A 9106-nucleotide genomic window follows, 5' to 3' on the forward strand; every position below is an offset into this window, starting at 1 on the left:
GAGACAAAATGTCCACACACATACACGAAAAACAAACAAACAAACAAACAAAAAAACATAAGAAAAAGAAGACAATGCACTATTTCTGCGGCCCTTTGTGAAACGGCTGCTTTAATTTGTGTTCCGCAGTTCTTCTCACGCTCATCTCGAAGCCTAAATAAATCATCCGGAGCCGGCGTTGAAGAGCGATGACCCCGCAGACATCGTTTATCAAACCTTCCACGCGGAAGTCTGCAGGCTTGACAATATGAGGAAGAAATAGAGAGCCGGCTCGCATCAAACACTGTATAATAGACTGTATATCTCATTACGGCACTGTAAATTCTTCCCATCCTATTTCTATGGCCTACCTAGCCCTGACATGGGTACCTAAAGCACTTCCTTTGCAGCAGAAGAGGGCATGGATCTGACATATTTTCCCTCGAGGCTGTGATGTAGCGGCAACTTTTTAAGGCAAAAATAACTGCGACGTTGCCAGCAGCTGTTTGCTATTCGCTTACAGCATCCTCTTTAAGACCTCTCTTCCCCTATCTCGGCGCTGCTGCGTGACAATATTGCCAAAACGCCTCAAAAAGTTGCCCGTCCAGCCTTGGGGTTCTGATTTTTCTTTTAGAAACTGGCATCGCCGCCGCATGTCTTTGAGGCGAGAGCCTCCGCTGACCCACGGGGTCACTTGATTTCTTTCATTCAGAATGATTATGTTAGTGTTTCCTGTATGTCATGTGTTGAATTATGAATATGCTGAGAATAATGAAAACAATAATAATAAAAAAAAGAGAGTTGCCAGATCATGGTGTTCGTTTCCAGTGAGTCATTTTGCCAGTGTTGCACTCTGACATCCTGGCCTGTCTAGCAGCCACCTACCTCATGTCTCTGTGGGTCTTTGTGTCAGCTCTTGAGGGGGGAGTGTGATAGATGGGAGCTTGATAAACGTCGGGGCCTGCGCGAGTACGTCGTAAAATATAATGCACCCACAAAAATATGGCAATTTGACACTGATGAGGAATGAGGAGCGCTCCCGGAATATAAATCATGCTTGTGGAAAGCCTCCATCTCGCCTCGAGCTACTTCTGCTGTGTGTGTGTATTTGTTGATACGCCCCGTGTTGTTCTGTTCGAAAAGGTTTTTCGCATGCAGCCTGCCCTCTCATCTCTGCACTCATCGCAGCTCTGAAAACGTGACCGCGGTTAAGCACATGTGAGGCATTTTAAAACACCTCGCAGTTGCGGTGAGGTGAAAATTAGAAACCGCTGGGGAGTGTGAATGGCAATGTTTGGATCTGTTTTACAACATGAGATCGTCTGTCACGTCACGTCAGATCATGTGATTGTTAAACATTATTCTAACTCTGTGAGAATTAATTAGCTTGTGCAGACTTTCAAATCAAAGAGGTACCCATAATTTTTTTTTCTGAAAGCAAATGAATCAAAGTTTCATTTAACTGAATCTAATTTAAAAACACTTATGATAATCCCAGAGTCCTCAAAAACAATTCATCTGGCATAATAAAATAAAAGATTACATGCCACTTTGTGAAGAATATTTACCATTTTTACCACTTGGACCTTATTTCTGGCAGAAAATACGATCGTTTACTCACCCATATAACTTTGGTGTCATTTGGAGTCGTTCGGAATATATTTAGATCCAGGGGAGCACCGCATATATCCACATAGTGGGAGTGAATGGGGCACCGAAATGCAGCCTCTAAATAACGCATTATCTGCCGCAAAACTCGTTCATTTAACCAATATTTTGTTTTGATAAGCTAGTGCTATTCCCCGTTGAGTCCGGAGTTACTTGTTACCATCATCCAGGGTCTGTAGATTGACCTACTAACCTATGACCTGGATGATGTCATCTCTGAGCACCGCGCACACCCGAGACGGTCGGCTTGTTTACCTGTAATTTGCTACTGCTAGTTTTTTGCAAAATGGCTGAATATTTTTCCGATTCTGAGGTTGTGGACGACGATTTTGTTTATGATGGACGTCTTTACCGTTTTGAGCCAGAGTATACTGATGAGGAGCTTGTTGAAAGGAGGATGCGGAGGCAGAGAGAGGAACAGCTGGACAAAGAACAACAAACTGCTGCACATCTGCGAATAGATAACAGATAACTCCGGACTCAACAGGGAATAGCACTAGTGTATCAACAAAATATTGGTGAAATGAACGAGTTTCGCGGCAGATCATGCGTTATTTAGATACTACGTTTCGGTGCCCCATTCACTCCCACCATATGGATATACGCACCGCTCTAACGAATCTAAATATCTTCCGAACGACTCCAAATGACATAAAAAAAAAGGTTGTAAAAAACTGTAGTTCCCCTTTAATTCAAGCTGTTTCAAAACTACCTCCAGGTTTCCTCAGTTATCTTTTAGAGAAACCGATGTTAAGGTTTATGACATGAGAGGCACAAACTGAACCGAGGGCCTTAATATGCTGCAGTAAAAGCTTTTCTTCAAATGCTTTTCACAAGAATTTTGGGAGCCAGCTGCAGGGATTTGATCCCATTCAGCTGCACAAGCGTTATTAAGGTTGAGCGCTCATGCTGGGAGGTGCATCTGGCTTCACGGTCAGAGTTCAACCTGAAGGTGTTGGTTGGAGATGAGGTCAGGGCCCTGTGCAGACTCCGTACTGCGCTTAAAGCTACACCAGTCCGGATAAGTCACGGCCACTCATCACACAGATGTGTTTAGGTTTACTGTGACAGTTGCCACGCTCTAGACCCACTGCTGTTTGCATACCAGGAAAAGGTGGTAGAGGTCGGCTTCCTCCACCTGCTCCATTGGACTCTCTCACACTTGGACAAGAGGAATGCTGCTGCGAGGATCATGTTTTTTGACTTTTCCAGCGCATTCAACACCATCCAGCGCTGCCACAGAGAGACCAGCTAATAGAGACGGGAGTGGACTCACAACTCACTTCCTGGGTAGCAGACTATCTCACTGGGAGACCTCAGTATGTCAGGTTGGGGAACTGCACATCTGGAACTATCATCAGCAGCACTGGGGCACCACAGGGGACTGTGCTCTCCCCTGTCCTATTCACAATGTACACCTCAGACTTTAAGTACAACACAGCGTCATGTCATATGCAGAAGTTCTTAGATGACAATGCAACTGTGGGGTGTATCAGGGATGGACAAGAGCACTAGAGTACAAGAGTGCGGAGCGAACCGCCTTCTGATCAATAGAGCTAAAACCAAGGAGATGGTAGTGGATTTCCGGAGGTCCGGAGGTCCAGAACCCACCTGGAGCCCATAACCATCAATGTGTTGAGGTGGTTCACACCTATAAGGACCCACAGCTGGATCACAAACTGGACTGGACGGCTAGCATAGATTCAGGAGGCTAAGGTCGTTTAACATCTGCAGCTGGACATGTTCTACCAGGCTACCGTTGCCAGTGTCCTCTTCTACACAGTGGAGAAGGACACCTCGCGGCTGGACAAGCTGATACAGAAGGTGGGCTCTGTGGTAGGGAAAGAGCAGGAGTCCCTGACATCGGTGGCAGATGCAAGGACCCTGAGTAAAATCCAGTCCGTCATGAACAATGTCCACCACCCTCTACACGACACCATAGTCAAGTAAAGAACCTCGTTCAGTGACAGGCTGCTGTCTCTGTCCTGCTCCATGGACATGACATTTGTCCCTCAGGCCATGCGACTCTACAACGCCTCCCTGTGAGGGAACAACTCTACTGTGGTCATTGCTGATTATGCTATGGTATTCGGGATAAATAAAGCATCTATCTATCTATCTATGAACATTATTAGTTATTAACTGTGCTTTGCGCTTGCAGGAATTGTCAATGAAACAGGAAAAAGCACACTCACTTTCTTGGAGCTACCCCAAACTATCAAGGTCAACCCAAATGACAAGGGTGTCATCTCATACTTACATCTCATTCAATCATCACAGAACCGGTTTTTAGTTTTCTGTATCTTTTAATCACTTTATCAATCAATAAAGAGACATTTCTATATTTTTTTTCTGGCCAGATTTTTTTTTAAAGACCTTCTACATGTATGGAAAGTGGAAACTTAAAAAAAAAAAAAACAGACTCTAAATGAACAGTTTTTCATCACATTTTAGATTTTTACATTCATCTTTACTTACCTTTTTTGGATTGCTTTTTTATTTATTTATTTTGGTCTGATAATGAGCATGAGCATTTTCATTTTGAAATCTGTTCTTTCATTTTAAATGACGGTCAATTTTGTCTGTTCCTTTTGGCTTTTGATGTATTTACTTTAGTCGTCCTGTTTTTATTTGAGCTTAATGAGAGGTACTGAACGCAGCAGATAAGATTGCTCTCTTTTTTTGGAGCTGTTAAAGACCAAAGTCGTTTCCGTGTGTCCTCCAGTGTGTTACAGTCTTAAACCCATTTCCTGGCCGACAGACGCCGGAGCTCCAGTGGCGCAATCGGTTAGCGCGCGGTACTTATATGACAGTATGCAGCTGAGCAATGCCGAGGTTGTGAGTTCGAGCCTCACCTGGAGCAGAGTTTTTAGTCTAACATCACTTGACGGCTACAGGTAATCTGTCATGAGAGGTCACTTCCTGTTCTGCGCACAAGAGACCTCCGTGACATTCTATTAGCTGTAATTATGTACAGATTAGAAACGGGCGTCGTACTTCCGGTACCATGAAAGCGATTAACTCTCACAGCTCGTATATTTATATTTTGTGTAGAGGCCCTCACGTATTTAATTAGACTGAAATGTATTTACTTAGTAATACGTAAATTAACTCATGTATTTGACTGGTAGGATTAAAACAGGAAGTACTGCTGTCAAATGAATTTATTAATGATTAAATACAAATACAACTACCAGTAGTTCAAATTTGACTGGAATATCTCCCACCCACTGCATACTACTACTTTTTGCTTTCTACAGAGGACATTTAGGCCTTTGGTACCTTTCTCTTTCTCATTAAAGAAAATGCCTTCCATCAGTTATATGATATCTTAAAAATAAAACCTTTAAAAAAAAGTTTTCAGTATTCTAATTACCTTACAAAGATTTTTCCTGGTAGTCAGTAGGACATACCCAGCCAGCATTTCCATGTGGGCCCCACAAGGGTTTAATATGGGCTATGTGGGTACTGAGTGGGCATGGGCCTCAGATAAATTGCCCAGTTGGGCCCCATTTAAGATCTAGTCTGATCCCTCTTCATACCTATATGGGCAAACATATGGGGCCTACATGGGTCCTGTGCAACTCACCAAGTTGGGCCCCACCTGAAACCCAGTCAGAACCCTCTTGTGACCCATATGGGCAAACACAGGTGGGGCCACCGTGGAAACTGCGGACAAACCCGCTTGGGACCCTTATCAGCAGCCCAAATTCAACCCATATGGGCCCCACATGGACATGCCGGCTGGGTAGAAGTCAATAAGAGAAGAAGAGAAATAAGCCACCACTTGCATAAACTTCTGTCCATTTCTTCTTCTTTTCCTTTCCATGACATTGTTGTCATTCTATTTTCTGTAATTGCAAAACCTATATGAAAGACAGTTCTGAATTAACGTTGTATTTTGAGCAGAAACCCAAACTTTATAAACTTGCTTTTATAAACGTGTCGATGGCCAAGTTATAAAGCACCTTTTCGCAACAAGACAAGCCAAAGGGCTTTCACGGGATACATGAAAAGACAATAAAAGACAAAACAGACGTAAAATGGTTTAATATGGTTGGCTTACACACGTGGCTTGTCATCTAATATTCCTTTAATTATAAGAGTTTTATTTGTTTTTAAATTTTAACTGCTCCTTTTACATCGCTACTGTTACTACTATTTTGTTTCAACAGTTTAAATGCATTTTATTAATTAAGCAGCTGTTTTAATCTAATTATTGATTTATTTTTATGTAAGAAGAATGGTATAATTGTTCTAAAAAGTGTATAATCATACTATGATGGGGAAAAAAACATCAGATTTCTTCGGTAGTCGGCTTAGAAGTATTTTCTTATGTATCCATTAAGTAAACATTATGAACATGGACTATAATTAGGCTATCTTGGGTAATTAAGTTGAACAAAATACAAACAAGGGAAATCATTTTATAGCTCTAAAGCTAAATTAAAAATGTCATCACTCAGGTATATATTGTTCAACAGCACCCCCTGTCGGTCAAAGAGTGGAACTACTACTTCCATGTGAAATCGAGCGTCCACCGCTAGAGGGCGGTGTTACTGCACAAACAGCCAAGAACTAGTTCGCCTCCAAACATATTTTTTTAATTTCATTTTTCGCGTCACTAAAAACCCACACAAACATGTGAATAAAATAAATAATTAAATAAATCTCTCTTTCTGTCTGTCTGTATACAGATATAGATAAATAAATAAAATTTAAAACAGCAGCGGGCTGCAGGAGAGTATTTATTGTCTGCTACTTTTGGACATCTTTGTAATTATTTTACAAGTTTGTTTAATATAGACATAACATTTCTCAGTCCAGTTTACACAAATCTTCAGGAATGTCCCCAAGCGTTGGTTTTCAGTGGCTGCATGCTGCTCAGTTTGTTTCACCGCATCTACAAATCTGTGTTCATCACTTCTAATCTTTTTTAAGACGTTTTCTTATTTTTTTATTTCACAACTGTTACATGCTGTACACGCATCTCTATCCTTGTGTGTTTATGTGCTGTGTGTATGTGTGTGTGTGCAGGTCTGTCACTCTAAGCCCCGTAAAGCTGGGAATGAACAAGCAGAAGATTGCAGTAATGATGTGACCCAGATGTCCCGGGTGCAGATCTCCAGGCTGAAAATGAGAGTGCAGATCAGGATCTCCCCGTCACCCCCCCACCCACCCACACCCAACCCCACCCTTTCCCCCCCCCCCCCCCCCCCTCCATCCGGCCCGGGACACAATCACAGAGCATTTAGCGTCGGGGGGGAATGTGTGTGTATAGCATTTGGGAGGTTGAAATGTGTGTGTGTGTGTGCACGCTGTGTGTGTTTAAGCTCATCCAGATCCATGTAAACATCAGATTTTGGAGTGTGTGCCACTTGTTCTTGGCGCTCCGGATTAGATGTAACAGTTTTTTTTTTTTTAATTTACTCTCCTCAACTGCCTCCATAAGACACTAAAGCCCGGCTTCGGCCTCCCCCCCTTTCCTCCCCTCGACTCACCCGTCCTCTGAGGTCACCAGGTGGCTGAACAATCACATAACACACACCAGCTTGACAGTAGGCTCAGTGGGCCACTTTATTCAATGAGAAGCTCTGCGGGCCGGAGTGGCGCAGGCATCTGTGTGTGTAGAGATGTTGGCATGTGTGTGTGTGTGTGTGTGTGTTGTTGTTTGAGGGATTGAGGGAAAGGGGGACAAAAGACAGAGAGTTTAATATTTGGGATAAGCTGTGATTGAACATCCTGAGATCAGAGCGGAATGATCAAATTCTGCCAGCGATAATCCCTCATCTTGGAAAATTAAATACCACTCTGCAGTCGTCTTTCCGCTCACTCTCTACCCTTCACGCGCACACACACACACACATACACAGCATTTAAACGAGGTCTTAATCTGACATGTGTCTCATAACCCTGGTTGGTTCCTTGGGGAGCTGCTCTGATATCTGATGAGTTTTTCATTAATAAGACACAAGCCTAATCCTGAGGGAGAAACACAAAATGACAACGGATAAGCCCTGCTTTCCCTCCCCGTCCCGCCAACACACACACACACACAACACAGATACACTGATAACAACTATAACTTAACATCTTTATACAGTACATGCACTTATATTATAGTGCCTGTCTTAATCTGTCCAGCCCAGTTTTGTTCACTCCGGCCTACATCGCTCCTCAGTGAATTAAATGTTGTCGACGTTTGTAATCTTAACAGTATAAGCTCCTCTTCTGCAAAGTTTGCAGCAGTATGAATGCCTCCATCTGTGTGTCTTTTGCACGCCGTCTTGATGCAATGGATTGTGCAAATGTGCTGCTTGTGCTGCTGCTGCTGCTGCTGTCGGTTGCAGCCTTTGTGAGAGGAGGAAAGCCCCTCAGCTAATGAAGTTCCACAAATGGATGAATCTGTAAACTGAAGAGATGTCTCCCCACACTTTTAATTTACATTTCACACTGTTTACTGACTTAGAAACCCAGGTAAACCTATGATATCGCGACCAGTTTGAATTATTTCACCTCATGATGGATAGCTCCAGCAACTACAACCTGAGATTTTATTCACTTTTGATAAAAGCTGTAGTTAAACTTGGCTCCGTTCTGAAGGTTCAAGCGTCAGAATTAAGTGTAACTTCAACAGTAACTGACTAAACACTTGTTATGGAGAAAATAAATGGGCCTTTTTTCTCAAGAACTGGGGCGGCAAAGTGGCGTGGGTTCTCTCTGGGTATTCCAGCTTCCTCTAACCATCCAAAGACATAAATGTGGCCGTAAATGTGCATGTGAGTGTGAGTGGTTGTCTGTCTCTCTGTGTTAGCCCTGCAATAGACTGGAGACCTGTCCTGGGTGTACCCCGCCTCTCGCCCGATGACAGCTGGGATAGGCTCCAGCAGACCCCCTACGTCCCTTCACAGAACAAGCAGTTACAGAAGATGAATGAATGAATGAATGACTCTCCAGAACCAGAGGCCACTGAAATAGCTCCTCCCACTCCACAGCCCTATTCCCACATTAAATAAGTTCTAAGATGATTTTAAGACCATCTTATCTGAATTATATAGAGGAATTGGTTGAGCTGGGCTGCTCAGACTACTTGCATGACCTGCAGCAAGGTTTGGTCTGAAACCTTTGTTGCTGAAATACGTTGCACTATGAGACAAAGCAAACCTCCACATTGTTTCTGTTGTCATCCCAGTAGAGAGAACTAAATTGCATTTATTATTCATAAATATATACTCTTCTGCAGCTAATCGGACCTTGGTGTCAGTTTGTCGGCTCGACTGCACGCATGAAGTTCCCATGTACGACCTTACTGGATTCTGTACTGTAAGTTGGAGTTCCTTCCCAGCAGTAGAGAAGTTAAAATTGGAATCCCACGGTGTTTAGCAGAACAGAAAGTTTGAGTAATAATTACAATCCCCTATAGTGTTCCTATACGTGCGATGAGTGGTGAGATAAGAGA

The sequence above is a fragment of the Chelon labrosus genome (assembly GCF_963514085.1).
Source record: "Chelon labrosus genome assembly, chromosome: 19".
In the NCBI taxonomy this organism is placed as follows: domain Eukaryota; kingdom Metazoa; phylum Chordata; class Actinopteri; order Mugiliformes; family Mugilidae; genus Chelon; species Chelon labrosus.